The sequence below is a fragment of the Pongo pygmaeus genome, chromosome 15 (assembly GCF_028885625.2).
Source record: "Pongo pygmaeus isolate AG05252 chromosome 15, NHGRI_mPonPyg2-v2.0_pri, whole genome shotgun sequence".
NCBI classification, from domain to species: Eukaryota; Metazoa; Chordata; class Mammalia; order Primates; family Hominidae; genus Pongo; species Pongo pygmaeus.
In genome coordinates, this window is record NC_072388.2 from 38,649,168 (window position 1) to 38,673,169 (window position 24,002).

General features: G+C 35.0%; 1 long non-coding RNA gene across 2 annotated transcripts in view; it reads left to right on the forward strand.

Annotated features, from left to right (window-relative positions):
* Positions 1-2,571: 2,571 nt before the first annotated feature.
* LOC129012515 (uncharacterized) overlaps positions 2,572-24,002 on the forward strand; it is a 48,947-nt gene continuing 27,516 nt past the window's right edge. Inside the window, exons 1-3 of one of the 2 annotated variants that reach the window (XR_010123705.1) lie at positions 2,572-3,588; positions 4,097-4,234; positions 5,327-5,555. This is a non-coding gene — a long non-coding RNA (uncharacterized LOC129012515). The remainder of the gene's footprint in view (positions 3,589-4,096; positions 4,235-5,326; positions 5,556-24,002) is intronic. The other variant, XR_010123704.1, reaches the window with a different exon arrangement.

Sequence of the window (24,002 nt, forward strand, 5' to 3'; positions counted from 1 at the left end):
AACTGAAGAGGAGTGAGATTAGGAGAAGGGTTACACCAAAAAATATTTTGTATTCCTGCCTACTTAACAGTTGTCAATATCTTGTCAGATCTCTTCTGAACTGGGTATAGTTTCTGGATTTTTTGAATGTTTGTCTAGACCTAGACCTAGACCTAGTGTTTGCCCAGAGCTGTTGAAGGAAGCTGATTGCCCGTGAATGCTTCAGTGGAAACCTGTTCATCAAGCCTTTCTTGTATCTGCCACTAATAAATAACCCTATAGACTGATATAATTTTCAAATATTTTCCAGTTTTTTTCTTGATGTTACCATAGAGGTAAAGTTCTTCTTTATTCTTTTACACCAAAACAGGAAGTAGGTCTATGGAATATATACATTTGGTTTGAGTGTTAATTTCTCAAATGTGGCCTCTGAAGAGTCTATGGAGCCTTATTATGCAGGAGTAAATATTCCTTTAGACCCAGTCATATTTTCAAGGTAGATATGTTCAGCATATTTACATTCCATAATTTATGAAGCTTTTCCACTAAAAATAATCCAGATAGTCTATTGTGGAAGAGCAAGCTTGGATCCACTAACAAATAAAGATGAAGCAAATATAAATTAAAATTGGTTTTCAGCATGGTGTGCAGTTATGTGGAAAGCAGGGGAAGAGAAGAAAAACTAGCTGTGAACCAAGGGAGATAAAAAAAATAATTGACACTAATGTTTCAGTGGCATAACACTACTGTTCAATCAATGAACCAAGGAAGATTTCTTAAAGATTGGTAGATATATGGAAGTATGCCAGTGTTTTAGTGAGGAAATATATAACTACATGGGTGAGGGCATCTGCACTGTGGTGTAGAGGTCACTGATGTAGATTCCAGATAACCTAAAGGTGTGCAATATTGCTAGAATGTATTTTCAGAATTTAACATAGAGTAAATATTTTTAAATGTTTTTCAAATTTAAAAAAGTAATACATATTTGTAGTAACAGTTAGTATAAAATAGCACAAAAATAGCACAAGTTTTATTAAGCCAAAATATTTACCTCTCATCCTTTGAGCTATTTAGTGTTAACAATTTTGTGGATATCTTTGAACACCTTTCTTCTACCTGCTTACATGTACATAAACAAGTATTTTATATATAAAGAGAGTGTTTAGAGAGAAAAGTTCGAGCTATTTCTTTCAACCAAAGTCTGAACATACTGCATACGTTTCCTTGCAACATTAAATCATGGAAGTCTGTAAATTCAGAGATAGCTGTAAGTTCTGCATGACTTTTATTATGAACTACTATGCTACTTATTTCCTCATTCTGACCCCCCACACTGTCCTGCATTCTATCCACATAAACCTCCACTTCAGTACCCTCATAATTCATATTAACAACTTGGTGGGTATCTGTCTGTACTTTGCCTCATGCAGCTGAACCTTATATGAGCACATACCCTCACAGTATTTTAGATAGTTAGATAGATGTAAGTGTGCCAAGTTTTTTGTTTTTTTATTTCATGTTTCTTTATAGTGTCATAATAACAATTACTCAGACCCTAGAACTTTCTTTGAACTGCACAATGGCCATCTCATTCAACAATACCTTATGGAAAACAACTCAGAACAAATTTTATATTGTAATTTATGTTTTTGATAGTCTCATATTACATAGTGTGACTCTATCATAATTTATTTAGCCATTATCTTACTTAGTATGTGACCATTTTGTTTTTATTTATTTATAACTACAAATAATTCTGTGGTAAAAATTTTGGGGTACATGTGTTTAGGTACTGGCACTTTTATTTCTATAGGATAGAAATCTAAAAGTGGGATTGCTAATTATGTATAAATTTATTATAGTGGATGTTGCTAGATTTAGTTTCCAAAGAGCCATAACAATTTATATTTTTCACCCACAATGTGAATTGTCTTAAATCCCAACCAGCAGTAGGTACTATAATCCTTTTTTTTAACTTTTGTCATTTTGGCACATATAAAATAACAGTTCACAGCTAGTTTTTAGTGTGCTTTGCTGACAACTAGGGAGTTTGAGCATTTCTTAACATATGTGTTATCACGTGATGTTTTTTCCTTCTGTAACTTACCATTTCAAAGCATTTTATTCTTTTTCTGCTGTCATTATATTTTTCTTGTCAATTTTTAGGAGTTCTTTGTATAGATAGCTAAGAGCTCTGAATTGTAGATACGATATTGTACATTTTTGTATACCTGAGTTTGTGGCCTATAAAACAACAAAAAGAAGCACTACATATATGAATAGGTAGGACATATGAGTATGCCTGGGACTGTCTCAGTTTGCTCCTGTCTACCCAGTTGTACGTCCTGGCTAATGCCCCTTTTTATTCTCAAAAGTTTTCTCGTGTAAGCTATGTGATTACCTTAGATATAAGTAACATTTTAAGGAACTAGAGATGTTCAAACAAGAGAAAATAACATTCTTGCTTACATGTATATGTATGTGTTGACATAATAAACATAGACACACACATACATATCTTTATATACACACAGGCATATGGACACACACACATATCTATATATCTATTTTTCTTTTACCATTATAGACACAATTGTGTCCAGAATTGGTGGGTTCTTGGTCTTGCTGACTTCAAGAATGAAGCTGTGGACCTTCACGGTGAGTGTTACAGTTCTTAAAGATGGTGCATCTGGAGTTTGTTCCTTCCGATATTCGGACATGTCTGGAGTTTCTTCCTTCTGGTGGGTTCGTGGTCTCGCTGACTTCAGGAGTGAAGCTGCAGACCTTCGCAGTGAGTGTTATAGCTCATAAAGGCAGCGCGTCTGGAGTTGTTCGTTCTCCCAGGTGAGTTCGTGGTCTCGATGGCTTCAGGAGCGAAGCTGCAGACCTTCACGGTGAGTGTTACAGCTCACAAAGGCGGTGCAGACCCAAAGAGTGAGCAGAAGCAAGATTTATTGCAAAGAGCAAAAGAACAAATCTTCCACAGTATGAAAGGGGACCGGAGTGGCTGCCAGTGCTGGCTGGGGCAGCCTGCTTTTATTCCCTTATCTTACCCCACCCACATCCTGCTGATTGGTCCATTTTACAGAGGGCCGATTGGTCCGTTTTGACAGGGTGCTGAGTGGTGCCTTTACAATCCCTTAGCTAGTCAGAAAAGATCTCCAAGTCCCCACCCAACCAGAAGCCCAGCCTGCTTCACCTCTCACTGGCACTCTCCGGGGGACTTTGCGGAACCTAGCCCAGGAACTCTGACAGCCCAGAGGGAGTCATCGTAGACAACCAAGAGGAAAAGAGGGAAAGGGAGAAAGAGACAAGAGACCCGCCATCGTGGACAACCAGGACCTAGCGCCCCGATCAAGCCCAGCAGGCTCCGCGCGGCGCCCACCCGGAAGTCCCGCCTGCCCTACAGGGCCACGCGCAGCCCAGGTTACCACCCGCGCCTGTCCCTCCACACCTCCTCCCGAGCAGAGGGAACGGGCTCCGGCCTCAGCCAGCCCCAGAGAGGGCCCCCCACAGCGCAGCGTCGGGCTGAAGGGCTCCTCAAGCGCAGCCAGAGCAGATGCCGAGGCAGAGGAGGCGCCAAGAGTGAGCCACGGCTGCTGGCAGGTTGTCACCTCTCACAATGAATAGAATTAAGCCACCCTGTGGGAAACAAAGGATGATTCCTTACTCTAAGGAGAAAACACATACAATTCTTTCTTTGGGCCACTTTGGGAGATGAGTTCACTGTTTTAGGCCATCAATTTTACATTTATATTTGGCGGGGCTAATATAATGGAATAAAGTCCCCCAGAAATCTCGGATGACTTTTGAAGTCTACCTTTTATGATTCTACATGACTGGAATAATAGAAGCAATTTTGAAAATAATTAAAAGACATTTGGATATTCTGTAGAGTAAGTGATGGGCATTACAGGTCTTGGAGTATAACAGGATTCTAATTCTGGCTAGGCTATTTACTTCCTGTGTGGCCTTGGGAACATTAGTAGACTTCTACTAATTAGAATTAGTAGAATTCTAAGCCTTGAATTTCTTCTTTTGGAAAATGATAATGTAGTGGTTACTCCATATAGTAATTGTAAGCTTTTTGTTGTTGTTGTTGTTTTTGAGACAGAGTCTCACTCTGTTGCCCAGGCTGGAGTGCAGTGGCGCAATCTTGGCTCACTGCAGCCTCTGTCTCCCTGGTTCAAGTGATTCTCATGCCTCAGCCTCCCGAGTAGCTGGGACTACAAGCGTGTGCCACCACGCCTGGGTAAGTTTTTTTGTACTTTTATTAGAGACGGAGTTTTGCCATGTTGGCCAGTCTGGTCTCGAACTCCTATCCTTAGGTTATCCACCTGCCTCGGCCTCCCAAAGTGCTGAGATTACAGGTGTGAGCCACTACACCTGGCCAGTAATTGTAAATTTTAAACGAGATTGTGAACATGAAGTATGTAGTATGCATCTTAATATTTTGTAGGCAGTATCCATCAATTTGTTACCAAAAACCAGGGGTTTGGTCTAAGTTCTCCTGCTTTCCACGCAGAAAGCCAATTATGAGACAACGAGAATTCTCAGGGAACAAAGGCTTTATTTAATTGGGTGCCGCGCAGCTGGGGAGATACAAGATCAGTCTCAAATCCACTTCCCTGATCTACTAAAACTGGGAGTTTATGTAGTGGGGGAGGAATATAACTATATGTGGGTAAACAGGAATTCGGGCTAAGGAACAGGAGTTGGTCAACAGGAAGCAGGTGGTTGGATAGGCAATCATGATGAGTGAGGGGTATGGTGTCTCATTGTCCCGATACTGTGATCTGGTAAGTTTCACTTCCCTGATACTATGTAGGGGGCATGAGGGTTGGTTTCCTGAGAAAGGAACTCAGACAAGACAAATGTAATTTTTTTTTGTTTTAAGACTGGGAGGGTAAATTTCTATGTTTATTCAAAAGAAACCATAAACTTCAGTTCAATGGGATCATTGAGCCAGTTTCAAATTTATGAGGACTGCTCATATTAATAACCGTAGCTGTGATGTATTCAGAGTACTTAGTAATGTGCTGCACTGGACAACAGAGCTCTCTGTGGGTCACTGTTGACATTTTGAACTTTGATCTCTTATAACAGTCTGCTTCTCGTGGGGTCACACAGTAAGGTTAGTTAAAAGAAAGTCAAAAGACTATATCACTTAAAGTTTTCTTAGATATCGAAGCAAATAATTAAATGAAATACCAACAAACTCTCTTGTATAAAAACAACTTGGCTTCAGTGCTTTCATATCCCATGCTAAATTGCGTTTGAGGTCATTCCTGAATAACATGAGCTTAGAGATACCTGTTTTATCAGGTCCTCTTCTCTATTTTAGAAAACAAGAACAGTAACAACGACAAAAACTCAAGAAACAGGAATGCAAGCTCTACATTTTGTTAAACTAAAGACATTTCTTACTCATAACAATCAGATATAAAAAAGTGCTGCCACAGGGGCAAGAATGATGCTGAGAAGGTCTTTAATGGCTACAAATATTGGATTAAGCTGACTGAGCAGTTCTTACACCGAGAAGCAAAACAACAACCTTTTGCTTCAATAAACAGGTATGTGTTTCAGGCTGAAAGCTTCATATGATTTTTTTTCCCCATGGGTACCAGGGAAGGAAGAGTAAGTGCATTGGAAATGTGGCGTGGAAGGAGATCCTATATTATATGTAGGACTACAGCTCTAAATCTGTTTTTAATGGGAAGAAATAAAGTTAAGGCATCCTGGACATTCAGACAATCCTATATTATAACCCAGGGAGAATTCTTGCTAGTTTGTAATATTACTTTAGTTCCTGTCTAATAAGAATGTGAAAAATGCTGACACAGAAAGATTTCTTTGCATTCAAAGACAAGTTATTATCAAAAAAGGAGCCAGTGCAAATATACTACACAGAGAAAGGAAGGAAAAGGCAAGACTGAAACATATGCAAAAATAAATGGACAAAGAAAACTCATGGAAAAATTTGTCAGTGATCCAGTAAACTGTGATTAAATATACCAGTGTGACTGAGCACAACTCAATGAAACCATCAAAAATTCATGGCAGAGAAACAAAAGCCTAGGGAGATATGGTGCCACCACAGGCGTAGAAATAGCCTGAGAAACAGGAGCCAGGAAATACTTAGAGGATAAAAATAAAATAATCATAGGAAGTTAACATTGACAGTGACACAGTGACATATATGAAAAGAAATATTATGGAAATATAATGACAGTCATGAAGGGCAAGATTGAAAAACATGAGTGGAAAGGAATGGAAATGAGCAAATTTTAAAGGGTTTGAAATAAACAAGTATGTATGGAAGACAAATGATCCTATATTAAATATCATTAATGTCCCTGAAGAAATAAACCTAACAATTGGAAGGGAAAATAAACATTTAACAATGTATTTCAAGGAGAAATTTCACAAATAAAAGACTTGAATTCATAGGTCTTTGAATTCAAATGATATATTCATAGAATATATCAAATGATTGATATATTCATAGAATATATCAAATGATTGATATATTCATAGAATATATCAAATGATAGATATATTCATAGAATATATCAAATGATAGATATATTCATAGAATATATCAAAAGATATATTCATAGGTCTTTTGAATTCAAATGATATATTATGTCCTAGGGAAAAAATTCATGCAGAATGATTAACAGATAAGTCTGGTGATGATTTTGTCAAATACTAAGAAAATTATTTTTAGTATCCAGGCAAAGTGAGTATAACACCAGGGGGGAAATAACAGTGCAAGCTATTGTTTTTAAAATACATGTTCCATGTAGGATGTGGAGTAATGTCCCTAAATTTCTCAGCAAAAATGACTAAAAATGTTATGCACACCTAAATCGCCATTCAAATATAAAGGATATATGTATAAAGTTTTTTTTTTTTTTTTTTGCTGTCTATAAACTTTCTTTTTTTTTGAGTTTTTTTTTTTATTATTATACTTAGGTTTTAGGGTGCATGTGCGCAATGTGCAGGTTAGTTACATATGTATACATGTGCCATGCTGGTGCACTGCACCCACTAACTTGTCATCTAGCATTAGGTATATCTCCCAATGCTATCCCTCCCCCCTACCCCCACCCCAGAACAGTCCCCAGAGTGTGATGTTCCCCTTCCTGTGTCCATGTGTTCTCATTGTTCAATTCCCACCTATGAGTGAGAATATGCGGTGTTTGGTTTTTTGTTCTTGTGATAGTTTACTGAGAATGATGATTTCCAATTTCATCCATGTCCCTACAAAGGACATGAACTCATCATTTTTTATGGCTGCATAGTATTCCATGGTGTAGATGTGCCACATTTTCTTAATCCAGTCTATCATTGTTGGACATTTGGGTTGGTTCCAAGTCTTTGCTATTCTGAATAATGCCGCAATAAACATACGTGTGCATGTGTCTTTATAGCAGCATGATTTATAGTCCTTTGGGTATGCAGCCAAAAAACACATGAAAAAATGCTCACCATCACTGGCCATCAGAGAAATGCAAATCAAAACCACAATGAGATACCATCTCACACCAGTTAGAATGGCGATCATTAAAAAGTCAGGAAACAACAAGTGCTGGAGAGGATGTGGAGAAATAGGAACACTTTTACACTGTTGGTGGGACTCTAAACTAGTTCAACCCTTGTGGAAGTCAGTGTGGCGATTCCTCAGGGATCTAGAACTAGAAATTCCATTTGACCCAGGCATCCCAGTACTGGGTATGTATAAAGTTTTTACATGTGCGAGAAATTAAAGGAATGGAATATCCATAGGCTCTTTTTGAAGAAAACTGTTCCTTGGCCAAAGAGGAGAAAACTGAATAAACAATGATGAAAGGACTGGTAGCCAGCCTTGAATTCATGTCCTGAAAGGGAGAGATGGAAACAAATATGTGAATTATTCTTATTGAACAGAATTTAAATGTCTTCTATGATGACAGTGTAAAAATAATATAACTAATAAAGAAAGTGAGAGAAGGAAGAATTAGAAGAGGTATGATATATGAGTAGATTTTCTCCATTCTTCATAGCCAGGGATTAAAATATATGACTTACAATTGATTCATCAAGTAGCCAAGCTATAAATATGCTTGGAGGTACAAAGTAAATACTGGAACAACTAAGAAAGAATAATACAAAATTGAATAGTGAAAAAGGGAGAAAAGAGCTGGGAAAAAGTGGAAATATGCAAATTTTATTATTGTTCACAATAAAAAGCCAATAAATATGCCATACCATTCCTGGGCACCCACCTCCATTCTGCCCCTACTTCCTACCTATAATAAAACCCAAACCCAGCTTTGTTCCTGCCAGTCAGTCAGACCAGCTTGAACTTGCCTTACAATTCCCAGAAAGTCCAGTTGTAGGAGTAAAAAAATCTTTTCATATTATTTTGGTGTATGCAGCATCATGGGTCCCAATATACTTCTAATATTTTTAAGTGTTTCTGAATATTGAACATAACTAACTATAATGATTACACAATTATGTTTTATTTTCCATATTAACTACTTATTCAAGGGTTCATTCTTCTGTTCTTTTAACTGGATATTTACATTGCATCCATTGGTTTCCTTATATATTGTAGAATCTTCATTGTCTTTATTAATGAGGACTTAGAATGAATACTATTGACAGCTGAAGTAAGTATCATCAGAATAAGTATAATTTCTTCCTACAGTAATGAATTCAGATTATAGTTGTAGAAATCTTCATTCTGATTGTTGGGAAGGAGAGGGTTGCATGAGATTTTCTAATTGTCAACTTTCTGTAGGATGTTGAGGCAGTTTACTTTCTTGGTGCAGGCTGTGCATATACCATTGTGTCCAGAATTAATCTGGGCCTCTGTTTGATTTTATCTGCAGCCCAAACAACCTGTTTGGCAAACTTCATGTCCATTTGCCACCTTACTGCCCAAGGGCAAAAGCTATTGGCAGCTATGCTGAAATCTGATACAACTGGTTTGCAGTTCTTTCACAGCCACCCTACTGACAAAATCAAATTCTGCTTGTACTTTTGTATCCCAATTACTCTGTTCCTAAAATGATTATAAGATTTTTGTTTAATAACTCACTATTTAGAAAGTCCTTTTGATCACTGAGTGGATTCAAGTTCCTACGTTTTCATGGGTTTCTTTTAATTCTCTTCTATCTACCTTATATTTCCAGAAATTCTTCTGTGTTATACTTGCTAATGACTTATGTCTGAGCTCTTTATTAGGGCTATGGATGTGTTTGTACTTTTATTTTCCTTCTGGCAGTCCAATGATATTTTTAGGAAAAAGAAGAGATAACTGCCTATCAGATTCCTCGAATTGTAAATTCTGACCTTTGCTCTTGTCTTATTGTTTTATCCCTTAAGTTTGCCTAGGTCTGATCTGTTCCTAGGCTCAACTTTTCTTAACTAGGCTCTATTTTTTCAAGACATATTTCTATTTATTAGCTTTTATGCAACCATGCTTTGGACACTTTTTCCTCTTGCATAATTTTCATAATCTATAAGGATACCATCTATCTGAGTCATGCCATAACATTTGTGTCCAAGTTCTGAATAACTATCTTTCTCCCAGTTGACAAGATGCTTATCATTGAAATAAATTTGATCATAATCTTATGATGTCTAAATATACTCAGTTTTTTGATAATTGAGTTGACTTTCAAATTGAAGCAGTGTAGCAGAACAACAAAGTCATAGCAACTGACCATAGTGGATTATATAACTATAACTTTTCTTCTAAAACTAATTATCAAACACAAAATTTTATTTACTTAACTTATACAATAAACATGTCTATTTTAATTCAACACATTTTTCTCCATTTTCACACACCCAAGATCCAGCCTAAAGGATGAAATATGATCTAGGTTCTTATTAGGAAAGGAAGCAGAAGTGAAGGTATAAGTCAAGGTCAGTCTCACAAGAGGCTTCTGAGTTAGGGATACTTGAGACAAAACAGGACACAAATTAAGAGAGTAGCTAAAATCAAGAAGCAAAGGGACTACAATATCTCAAATATGGATCTCAGAAAGCTCAACACAGATATGAATAGACAGCATGTGGACAGTTGGCAGTGGGATAGCCCTTTTCATTAGGCACCAAAGACATACTGTTACTTTTATCAGAATAAAGGGACATTATTAAAACAAATAAAAATATATTTTCTCTAAATCCCATAGGCTAATTGCATAAATGACACCTGGAAAAATTTCTCAGGTCCCTAGAACTTTATTGTGTTTTTATTTTAGGGGACAAGAAAGGAGATGGCAATATAGTTGTCTTGAATCTCCATAGACTAATGGGAGGAAGAAATTAATAGGACATGTGACTGTTTCGATACACATTTTTTTTTCCTGATGCATCTTTGCTCTTTTTAATTCTTCTCACAGATTTGTGCTCTGGAAAATATAAAATGCAAATGTAACGTGCTTGTCTCATGGTAAACATGCCCACTAAATGGTGTCCTGACTATGACCTCATTTTGGTGGTATCATCACTACCGTCATCCCTCACTTTTTGGCCCTGGTTATTTTGGGAGGATCCTGGGAGATCTTCAAAGGGATGTTCATGGTTTTTAGAAGCACTCATCTAGACACTGACAGTTTTTAAGTTTTTAGATAACACTTCAGAATAACACATTTCTTTCTGAATCTGAAAACCTTCATTTCGTTATGAAAGTACAAAATGCAGTATTGCCACTAGAGAAACAGCTTAAAATGACTTTGGTCATAATCATTTCATTTTACTACTAGTTAATGAGATGTAGTATTGATTGTGTAGAACACTACGCCAGTAGACAGAAAACCGTTGCACCAAAATATGCCTTACTCATTGCCTTCAAAACGTTATCCTCACTTAAATTTCCTCTTCTTTCTTCCTAAAATTATGATTCTGATTTTGCTAAGAGATTATATAGAATTATAATTATTCATTATTTACAAAATAGAAGATGGAGAATGAAGGGAAAACAGCAATTATAAAATAAGTAGGTATGGGTCCAATGGGGTTTATAAAGGTTAAAGTAGAAAAATGTAATTTGAAAATGCGATGTTTTAAAAAGGTGTTTTAGTGAAATGTTCATCTCTTAAGCGATTAAATGAAAAAAAATCCATTATATTAAACCTTCAAATTATTTTTAATACATTTGGCTTTAGCTACATTTTGGATACAACTGTCACTTTTTATAAGCTATTTTCCGCTCCTGAAGGCCTCTACTTTGTTGCTTTATTATAAACTATGATTCTTGGTCAATAAATGAGTGATATGATTGAGTTTATAAATTAACATTTATTTTGTTGGAAAGCAGGTTTTGATTTTTAAATTTCATAGGTAAAAGTGACAATGGTGTTTCCACAGAATGATTTCTATTGTCTAAGAACTGTAGTTTCTTTGCTTGGTAATCCTTCATATATAGGTGATTTGAGTATAGAAGAAAATTAAATGAGAAGTTGAGATGAGTAGAAATTAATGACTGGTACATATACACCATGGAATACTTTGTAGTCACAAAAAAAAAACAAAACAAAAAACAACAAAAAAACATGCTCCTTGCAACAACATGGATGCTTCTGGGGGCCATTATCATAAGTGAATTAATGCAGAAACAGAAAACCAAATACTGCATGCTCTCACTCATAAGTGGGACCTAAACATTGGATCCACATGGACACAAAGGTGGCAACAACCAATACTGGATACTACAAAAAGGGGTGAAGGACGAAGGAAGATGTGGCCTAAAAAAACTACCTGTTAAGTACTAAAGTCACTTTCTGAGTGACTAGATCAATTGTACCCCAAACCTTGGTGTCACGCAATATACCAATGTAAAAAACATGCATATGTACCCCCTGAATCTAAAATCAAATTTGAAATTAAAAAAGAAACCACTCTTTGCTTAGGTTTAGCTATTTTTGCAAAGATTTTATATAATATTATATATGACTGATAAAGCTTATTCTTATTTATTTTATTTAATACATACTTATTGTATATTTGAGACGTAGATATTAAGGAAAAAAATTATACTTTTATTTAACCAGAAATTACTTTTATTACTATTTTGTGACTCTCCTCCCTTTGTTTTGCTAACTTCGTCTCATTCTGCTTCTGCCTGTTTCTTGTTCTCAGTGTACATTTACATTTATAGCACTGAGACCACACTGAATTAAGATGGCAATTTTAAATAAATATAATTTTAATAATGTGATATCTATTCATTATATTAATGTACTATAATTTACCTAGATGCTTTTACTGTTGGACTTTCAGAATGTTTCATATTTAATCATGAGTTTTTACATCATTGGTACATGTTGCTCTGTGTTGAAAGCCTAAGGATCCCACTATGGCGACATGCAAGATTGAACTTTTTTAGGGCTCTTGATGCAAGCTGTGAAATTTTACTGTAAACCTTGCACATTAGTTTCTGCTTTCATCAATAAATTAAGACAGCACACACTTCCCAGAGATTATATAAGACAGCATATTTTCATTTTTTTTTCTCTTTGTAATATGGCTAGGAAAAAAGAACACCCAATGATTTATTTTTTCAATTTTTTTGAATGTTAGTGAAAATGACTATTTCCTCATATAGTCAACATTTATTTTTATCATATGTTAAATAATATCAAATATTTCCATTAAAGTAAAAAGTAAAGTTTTGATTATCGTTTTATAGGTGCTTGATTTGCATATTGTGACATTTGCCTATTTGTTACTGCACTACTTTAAAAAGTCTCAAGTTTAACAGTGCAATTGGTAATCCTGTCACTGTACATGTGCATATATACACATATATATTATATATGTGTGTATATACGTGCATATATACATTATATATTAAATATATGTGTATATATGTGTATATATACATTATATATTACATATATGTGTATATACGTGTATGTATACATTATATATTATGTATGTGTATATATACATTATATATAACATATATGTGTATATATGTGTATATATACATTATATATAACATATGTGTATATATGTGTATATATACATATATACACATATATGTAGTATGTAATGTATGCATGTGTACATTATATGTTATATAATATATAACATATGTATATACACATATATACATATGTATAAATAACATATGTAATATGCATATATACATATATGTATATATTATATTACATATATTATATACATATAGGTATATATTATATTACATATATTATATACATATAGGTATATATTATATTACATATATTATATACATATAGGTATATATTATATTACATATATTATATACCTATATGTATATATTATATTACATATATTACATACATATATGTATAATTATATACATATATACATATATGTATAATTATATTATATATGCAATATGTATAGATATACATATATGTATATACACGTAAACATGCATATGTATATATGTATACATACATAACATATATAATGTATGTATACATACATATGTATATATGTATACATACATTAGATATTACATATTTATGTAGTGTATATAGTATATATAATTATTAATTATATATGTATATACACATATTACATATATAATGTATATACATATATTTGTAATATGTAATATGTATATTACATATGTAATATGCATATTACATATATAATGTATGTATACACATATATATACACATACATGTATACACATATGTATAAAATGTTTGTGTGTTTCTGTTTCCTTCAGATTATTGTTTGTACTTGAATTTCTAGATTATTTTAATGGATAGAAATGAGAATTTTTTGGTAGTAAAATTTACATACTTTCTTGAAGATTTTTTGCCTACCTCTAGTTTAGAAAATCTTTCCTCACTGCAAGATTATGTGCATCTACTTTTGTTTAATTTGTACATTTATGTTTTAATTTTCACATTTCCATTTTTAATCCATCTGAACTTAAATGTTTTTAAAATGCTTTTTCCTATGTGAGTAATGAATTGTCCTCAAATCTTTATATGGATCATTTCTACTGAGTTACAATTTCACTTTTACCAAATACAGTATCTAGAACTTTGTAGATGCTCTAAACCTTAGAACATCTTTTAATCTAAACCATTTTATTGATATCTCTGTCTAGTACTAAGCCCTGTGGAGGAAAGTTCTAGAAAATCACAGCCTTCTAGTGTCTTGGCTTCTCGTCTACCTGATGACAACCAAGCTGAACACATCACTATTCTGCTATAAGAATGCAAAACCACACTGTGATACTTATTCTGAACATGATCTTCCCTTCTTCCACATTCCCTGGCAGCCTTGGTACCAGTAGCCTTGTATCTATTTTTAACTTCTCTTTCCAGCCAAATAATCACATACATTTTCAGGATTTTCTGGTATTTCCCCATCTACCGAATATTTGAACCCATAACACAGATTTGAACGGATAACCAATAAGTTGTTCTAAGAACACCACTCATTCTAGCATGGGCTTCCAAAATTACTTCATTTGCAACAATTTTGCTCCTGTAGTTATTCTTTTTTGTCTGCTGTTATCTTTCTCTCTCTCTTTCCTACTTCATTATCATAATACCAGTAACATAACCAGTTGTTTCATAGTTATAAAAGTAACAAGCAAACAACAAAATAACCTATTCAACTCATATTTTATTGCAGTTATTGCTACATATTGGTACTCCATTTTTCTCAAAAAACAAACAAAAAATCTAAAAGTATGGATTATATTCACTGTTCTTTATAAGTCATCACTTAAAGTCTCTCCTCAGCTAACTCCATCTGGGACTCTGTCCAGCAACTCTCCTGAACTGCTAGTCAAGACATATCAGATTGTCATGGTTCTCTTACTATCTTACTTGACTTCTGAGCAACATTAATTATCATTGACAATTCCTCTTTAAGACACTTTATTTTTTACTTTTTAAACTTTTTTAATGTTTATGGATACACAGTAGGTGAATATATTTGGGGTAAATGAGATATTCTGATACAGGCATAGCATGTGTAGTAATCAGATTAGGGTAAATGCGGTATCCATCATCTCAAGCATTCATCGTTTCTTTGTGTTATGAAGATTCCAACTGTACTCCTTCAGTTATTCTAAAAATGTACAACAAGTTATTGCTGACTATAGTCAACCCGTTGTACTATCAAATACTGAAACTTATTCATTGTACCTAACTATATTTTTGTACCCATTAATCTTTCTCATTTCCTCCCCCTTCCCACTGCCCCCCTGAGGCTCTGGTAACCATCATTCTACTGTCTCCCTGAGTTTAGCTGTTTGAATGTTTAGCTCCTACAAATGAGTGAGAACATGCAAAGTTTGTCATTTTGTGTGTGGCTTATTTCACTTAACAAAATGTTCTCCAGTTCCACCCATGTTGCAAATGACATGATCTCATTTCTTTTTTCTTTTGGCTGAATAGTACTCTATTGTGTTTATATAGATTTAGGGCTACAAGTACAGTTTTGTTACATGAAAATACTGTGTAGTAGTGAAGGCTGAACTTTTGGTGTAGCCATCGCCTGAATAGTGTACATTGTATCCACTAAATAATTTCTTATCCCTCAACCACCTCCCACCCTGCCACTCTCCAGTTTTTTATCCCACATTCTATACACCAGTGTGAATTTCTTCTTGATTTCTTCCTACTCAATGTCCTCTCTCAATTTCTTCTAATGTCTCCTTTCTATTACTTGATCTCTAAATATGGAAATTCTCCAGGCTCTCTCCTTGGCCTCTTTTCTTCTACTACTCTGGTTATGATTATTTAGTTATATGGTATTAAGCATGCTCCCAGCTATCCTTCTCTGTATCATGGTTCTGAAATATTTATATCTTGCCATAAATTCCTTGCAGAAGTCTGAACACATTTATTCAATAATTGCCTTCCTTGGTTCTCCCTGGAGCTGATTAATAGTTACCTTAAATTTTACATATTCTAAACAATATTCTGGTGTCTTCCTAACCAAGTTCTCTCTCTCTCTCTCTCTCTATTTTTATTTTATTTATTTACTTATTTATTTATTTTTTTGGAGACAGATTCTTACTCTGTCACCCATGCTGGAGTGCAATGGCGTGATCTTGGCTCACTGCAATCTCTGCCTCCCGGGTTCAAGCGATTCTCCTGCCTCAGCCTCCTGAGTAGCTGGGATTACAGGTGCGCACCACCATGCCTGGCTAAGTTTTGTATTTTTAGTAGAGATGGATTTCACCATGTTGGTCAGTCTGGTCTTGAACTCCTGACCTTGTGATCAACCCACTTCAGCCTCCCAAAGTGCTGGGATTACAGGCGTGAGCCACCACGCCCGACCAAGTTCTTTCATTTCTTAATCTGCACTATCTCAGTAAGTGACACTACCCTCCACTTAGTTGCACCAACTGATTCCTTTCTTCTTCTTACAACTTATGAAGAGCCAACCCATTAGAATTCTTGTTGACCTTACTGAACCATTTTCTACACACATTCTCTTTTTAAATGTAAATTAGATCTTTTTATTACCCTGGTACAATATTGCAGCTAATACTGAAAAAACTAACTAGGCAAATCTCAATTGTGGAACATTTTACAAATAAAAACAAATTTCTCTTGGAGTAAAGAAGAAAATGAACGAGATAGAATGATTCACTGAACTTGCAAAAACTATTCACATAGTAATATAGCTTCATTTTACTTTTTGTATCTATCTTTTACTTTTCTATCATCTTGCTTTAGACTTATTTTTATTGCTTTTTTCAGGATATTGATATCAATCCTTCAGTACATTGTGACTAAGAATATTTTTTGAAACAATTGCCAATCATATATTAAGGTTCTTTCCTCTTAGTAATCAGGAAACAAACTTTTGATTTATTACAATGTCTGTTTCTGAATTTATTAGTTGTAAGTAATATAGAGTCACATAAACCTGCTTAATAATTTATAAGCCAGCTTAATAATTTTCTTATTAGAGAATTATTATAAGAACATGGGAGTAGCTCAGAAAACAGGGTATTTTTGCAGCTTTGCATCAAAGGTAGTTAAGCCTAGACATTAGATTGTACCAAAACCAAATAATTTTTCTTGCTTTCTTGCTATGCTAGGTCTAGGTCTCTCTCTTTCTCTCTCTCTTTCCCTCCCTCCCTCTCTCCTCCCTCCCTCCCACCCACATCTCGTGTTTTTGTTCTGAAGATATGTGGATTTGCACCTCTGCTTTGTAATGCACAGTTGCTTTATTTTCCCTCCATCTCTGCAGACTGACTTTTCTTGCCTCCCGATGCAAAAAGCAGAAATCATTGTATAGACAATCTTGACAGCAGTTTCAAGCTATAAAGACCAAACAGACAGTAGCTAGCATCTTTCAGTTCTGATTTCAATCTGAAGCAGAGGAGAATCTGTTTGGTCCTGCGTGAATCAGCTGTCCAACTCTTGAGTAATCAACCATGGCAAACAAAGTGGGATAACTGGCCTGTTGCCCACTTAGTAAGATCAGGATCTCTGAGATAGAGTTTGGGGCTGGCTAAGAGATAATAGGCACCTCTAATTTCTCCTAAACAGAATGCAACTGAAATAAAAGTACCTTGCATTTATCTAAAAATAAATGGTAATCAAACACACAAATACATTCAACAACATGAGACAATAAACCAATTCAAATAAAAATAATAACAAAAGCAACAATTCCTAATTTCCATTGAGGAAAATTTAGCAATATCTATCAAAATGTAAAACTACCATCCTTTGATAAATATTTAATTTGTAGGAAATTATCCTACAGATATATTTTTATTTGGACAAGTGCCCATTTTGTACATATTAATTAACATACTGATGCGAGATAATTGGCAGGAAACAACCTAAATGTCATCAGTAAGCATCTGGTTAAATAATTTACAGTACAACCATAAAATTGTTTATTAAACAATCAAGAAAAGTGATGAGGTAGAAGTACGTGAATTGATGTGAAAATTTCTCCAAAGTATATATTATTAAGAGAAAAATGGGAAGAAAGCTCTATAAATATTATGGCTCCATTTCTGTAGAAAAAAATTCACTCATGAGAAATGAGTTCCTTGAAAGAGCTAAACAGTAGTGACATAATGATAAAATAGCACCCACCACATTAATGCCTTCAAAAAAGGTATATCAGATCTTTACTTTCTGTCACCTGGGTGAAAATATTTCATGGATGTAAGAGCTTCTTCTGTCATTTTCTGATTGTTGTAAGTACAGTACAAAATAATATTAATACTTCAAACTTAATTTTGATAGAAAAACATAAAACTCATGCCCACAGTGCACAAATGGGCATGGCCAGTGTTTCTCTGTTCATTTTCCCTCCAGGAAGACAACTACAAACAGGTTCTTGATTTTCAACCCAAATTGCTTTTCCTTCCAAACCCCAACTTCACAATGTCCATGTTAGTCAAGTTCTCTAAGAACTTTTCTTGGACTCTCTTTACTTGTCCAGGTAAATAAAAGGTAAAGTGATGATGGTGGTACCGTGGCTTTTTTACTCCTATAGTTCTGTGAGCAGGAGTGTCACAGCTCTGTTACTCCAGCCACCCACAGCTTGGCGAGCAGGAGCATTACAGCTCCTTCACTCTCGCAGTGCAGTGAGTTCCAGTTCTTGTCTTGCAACCAAGAGGAATAACGTACATGAACATCAGAGAGGGGTAAGGCAGAGTAGCATTCACTGAGTGAAAGAGAAGTTCTCAGCAGCAAGAAGGGACCTGAAAGTGGGTAGGAGTAGCCATGTGTGAGGCTGAGTCCAGGGTTTTTATGGGCTTAGAATGGGGGAGTGTGTGCTGACTGGTTTATGGGTGAGCTTGGAAAAGGCACTATTCAATTGGTTGAAAGGTATCATTCAGAAAGAACCAACTGAGAGAGAGTAGATAAGACGGGAATGGAAATTCTCACTGCAGTCTGTGGATTCTATCTGGAACTTGTGGAAAACTGATAGCTTGGTTTTCAGGCTTTAGTTGGATTGAAGGTCGAGTTTTACCAGGGACCCATCCCCGTCTGCCTAGGAATTTGTCGTCTCTTGTTGCTATCAGTGGGGTGGTATGGAGAGATATTCTAATGCCTCTATTTAAATTAATTCTTTCTATTATACTGCCTTTTGACTTCTCCCTAGAACTCATGATACAGCTATTGAATTTTTTTAAATCACAAAATATTTCTTAGCCTCTTAGCATGATCAGCATATATGGCCTGCTCTATTTTTCTCAGTCTTTAATGCCTGTCTTATATAATAGTTTTAAAAATTACAACAGTAAACATACACCACACAAGCACATACATTTATATGCTTATATATAGATGAGATATTTCTGGGAGGATGATAAGGAAATTAGAATTCGTGTTTATCTCAGAAAGGTGTGTGAAACTGGAGTATTCTTTGTGTATTATTTTGATCTTTAAAAACTTTCCCAAGCATGGTGGTGCACACCTATAATTTCAGCCCCTCGGAAGCCTGAGGTAAATCACTTTACTCCAGTTGTTCAAGACCAGCCTGGGCAACATAGCAAGATCCCATTTCAAGAAAAAAAGAAAATAAAGCATTAATATTAACATACCCTTCTCAATTACAAATTAAATTAAATTGTACTAAATTATAGTTCAGTGTCCCAAACACTACAGTTGAATTAGTTTTCATACTCATCAATATAACCAGCTTGTGATTAAAAAAATACCTTCAAAAGTACGATGTAAATCTATAGAGAATTGCCAAAACATAAGCTATATGGTCCTTTACACAAACACACACACGAACACACACACACACACACACACACACAGAATTCTGCTTGAGTTCTTTTACTTAACAAAAGTTAAATAGGAGTCTTTTACTTAAATAGGGGTCTGATTGTTCTAGCTAGCTAGGACTTCCAGTACTATGATGAATAACAGTGCTGAAAATGAGCATTCTTGTCATGTTCCAGGTCTAAGAGAAAAGGCTTTCCATTTTTCCCCATTCAGTGTGATGGGATCAGTCATATATAGTTAGCTATGGGTCAGTCACATATAGTTTTTTTATTATGCTGACATATGTTCCTTCTATACCCAGTTTTCTGAGGGTTTTTATCATGAAGTGATATTGAAGGTAATCAAATGCTGTTTCAGCATCCATTAATATGGTCGTATGGTTTTGTCCTTTGTTATGTAGATATGACATATCACATTGATTGATTTGCAAATGCTGAACCATGTTTGCATCCAAGGGATAAATTCCACTTGGTAATAATGAGTGATCTTTTTAATGTATTGTCAAATTTGGTTTGCTGGTATTTTGTTGGGAATTTTTACATCAATAGTCATCAGAAATATTTGCCTGTAGTTTTCTTTTTTAAATGTGTCTTTGTCTTGTTTTGGTATCAGGGCAATACTGGCATCATAGAATGAGTTTGGAAGTATTTCCTCCTGTATTTCTCTGAACAGGCTGAGTAGGATTGTTATTAGTTCTTAATGTTTAGTAAAATTTAGCAGTGAAGCCATATGGTTGGGGCTTTTCTTTGCTGGTAGACTGTTCACTATGGCTTGGATCTTGTTACTTGTTACTGGTCTGTTCAGGTTTTGGATTTCAACATGGTTCAAACTTGGTAGGTTGTATGTGTCTAGGAACTAATCCATTTATGCTAGATTTTCCAATATATTGGCAGATGATTGTTCATAGTACCCACTAATGATCCTTTTAATTTCTGTCATATCAGTCGTAATGTCTCCTTTTTCATTTCTGAGTTTGTTTTTTGGGTCTTCTTTCTCTTCTTATTTTAGCTAATCTGGCTAAAGTTTTGCTCATTTTGTTTCTATTCAAAAACCCAACCTTTTGTTTCATAGTTGTTTTCTACTGTTTTCTTCATTTCAAATTCATTTGTTTCTGCTCTGATCCTTTTCATTTCTTTTCTTCTCCTAACTTTGGGTTTGGTTTGCTCTTGCTTTTTCTCATTCTTTAAAATACATCATTGGTTTATTTGTTTGAAATTTTGCTTCTTTTTTTTTCTTTATTATTATTATTATACTTTAAGTTTTAGGGTACATGTGCACAACGTGCAGGTTTGTTACATATGTATACTTTTTTGATGTAGGCCCTGATAGCTATAACTTTCTGTCTTAGTACTTCTTTCCCTGTATCCCATAGATTCTGATATGTTGTGTTTCCCTTATCATTTGTTTCAAGAAGTTTTTAAATTTCCTTCTGACTTTCTTCATTGACCCACTGGTCATTCAGGAGCATATTGTTTAGTATCCATGTGTTTGTATAGTTCCCAAAATTCCTCTTGTTATTAATTTCTAGTTTTATTTGTTTATGATCAGAGAAGATGTTTGATATTATTTCAGTTGTTTTGAATGTTGTAAGACTTGTTTTTTGACATATGTTCTATCCTTGAGAATAATTTATGTGTTGAGGGGAAGAATGTGTATTCTGCAGCCATTGGATAAAATGTTCTGAATGTATCTATTAGGTCCATTTGTTACATAGTGCAGATTAAGTTGGATGTTTCTTTGCTGATTTTCTGCTGGGGAGACTTGTCCAGTGCTGCAAGTGGGATGTTGAACTGTGTAACTTTTATTGTATTTGAGTCTATCTCTTGTCTTAGCTTTGATAATATTTGCTTTATATATCTAAGTGTTCTAGTGTTAGGTGCATATACATTTGCAATCAATATATCCTCCTGCTGAACTGACCCCTTTATCATTATATAATGATACTCTTTGTCCTCTTTTACAATTTTTTCTCTTGAAATCTATTTTGTCTGTTAAAAATATAGCTACTCTGGCTCTTTTTTTGGTTTCCATTGGCATGGAATATCTGTTTCTATGCCTTTATTTTCAGTCAATGTGTTTCTTTACAGGTAAAATGTGTGTCTTGTAGGCAACAGATTATTGTATCTTGTCTTTTCATCCATTCAGCTACTCTATGTCTTTTGATGGAAAAGTCTAGTCGATTTACATTCAATGTTATTATTGATTGGTTGGGACTTACTCCCTCCATTTTGTTATTTATTTTCTGGCTGTTTTGTGGTCTTATCTTTCTTTTTTCTTTCCTTCGTGTCTTCCTTTTAGTAAAGGTGATTTTCTATGGTGGCATGCTTTAATTTCCTGCTTTTTATTTTTTGTGTATACTCTGTATGTTTTTTTGATTTGAGCTTACCATAAGACTTATGAATACTATCTTATAGCCCATTATTTTAAACTGATGACAACTTAACATTGATGGAATAAACAAGCAAACAAACACACAAAGATAAAACTAACAAAAACTCTACACTTTAACTTCATTCTCCCACAGTTTCACATTTTGTTGTTTCGCTTTACATCTTGTACTGTTTATGTCTTGAAAAGTTGCTGTAGCTATTATTTTTGATTCGTTCATCATTTAGTCTTTCTACTTAAGACAAGAGTAGTTTACACAGCACCATTATATATGCTAGTATCCTGTATTTTCTGTGTGCTCCCTCTTCCCAGTGTGTTTTGTACCTTCAGATGATTTCTTATTGCTTACTTACATTCTTTACTTTCAGTTGCAATAATTCCCTAGCGTTTCTTGTAGGACAGGTCTGGTTTTGATGAAATTTCTCAGCTTTTGTTTTTCTGGGAAGATCATTATTTCTTTTTCATAATTTAAGGATATTTTTACCAGATATACTACTATAGGGTAAAAGGTTTTTTCTTTCTTCACTTTAAATATGTCATGACACTCTCTCCTGGCCTGTAAGGTTTCCACTGAAAAGTGTGTGGTCAATTGTATGGAGCTCCATTGTATGTTATTTGTTTCTTTTCAATTGATGCTTTTAGGATCCTTACTAGATATGTGACCTTTGAGAATTTGATTATTAAATGACATGAGGTAGTCTTTGAGTTTAATCTACTTGGTGTTCTACAACCTTGTACTTGAATTCTGATATCTTTCTCTAGGTTTGGGGAGTTCTCAGATATTATCCATTTGTTAAACTTTCTACCCTTATCTCTTTCTCTGCCTCCTCTTTAAGGCTAATAACTCTTAGATTTGCCCTTTTGAGGCTATTTTCTATATCTTGTAGTTGTGCCTCATTGTTTTTTATTCATTTTCTTTTGGTCTTCTCTGACCGTGTATTGTCATATAGCCTGTCTTCAAGCTGACTAATTTTTTCTTTTGCTTGATCAATTCTGCTATTAAAGGACTCGCATTCTTAAGCATCTCAGTTGCATTTTTCAACTCTAGATTTTATGCTTGATTCTATTTAATTATTTAAATCTCTTTGTTAAATTTATCTGATAGAATTCTGTGTTATCTTGAATTTCTTTGAATTTTCTCAATACAGCTATTCTGAATTCTCACATATCTCTGTTTCTCCAGGACTGGTCCCTGGTGCTTTATTTAGCTTATTTGCTGAGGTCATGTTTTCCTAGATGGGGTTGATGCTTGTAGATGTTTGTTGGTGTTAGGGCATTGACGAGTTAGGTATTTATTGTAGTATTTACAGTCTGGGCTTCCTTGTGCCTGTCCTTGTTGAGAAGGCTTCCCATGTGTTTGAATGGACTTGTGCCCCAAGCTCGACAACACTGGATTTGCAGACTCTTAGAGGTACTGACTTGGTGGGAAGAAATCTATGGGTTATCTGGAATAAACTCTTTCTTTTATCTTACTGTCTCTCAGACAAATGGAGTGTTTCTCTCTATGCTGAGCCACCTGGGACTAGGAGGGTGCCCTATTGTACTGTGGCTGGGCTGATATCCAATATGCAAGACAAAGTCCTCTTCACTCTTCACTCTAGTCTCCTTAAGCAGAAGGAAGTGGTTGCATGTGTTGCGGAGGGAATCACTGCCTGGGGTTAGGGGAAGGATGGCAAGCACTCTGTTAGCCATGCCAGCTGGTACCTCCCTAGGTCACATGCCACCCTAGTCTACTGGCTCTAAGTGCACCCTAGCACTAGGAGTTGCAGTTCTTGTGTCCAAGGCATGCCTTTACAGTTTATCTAGGACCCCAAAGCACTTTGGACCATCGTGGCAAGGCCTACTGAGAAACTCAAATTCTGACTGCTGGGTAGCTGATTCTCTTCTGAC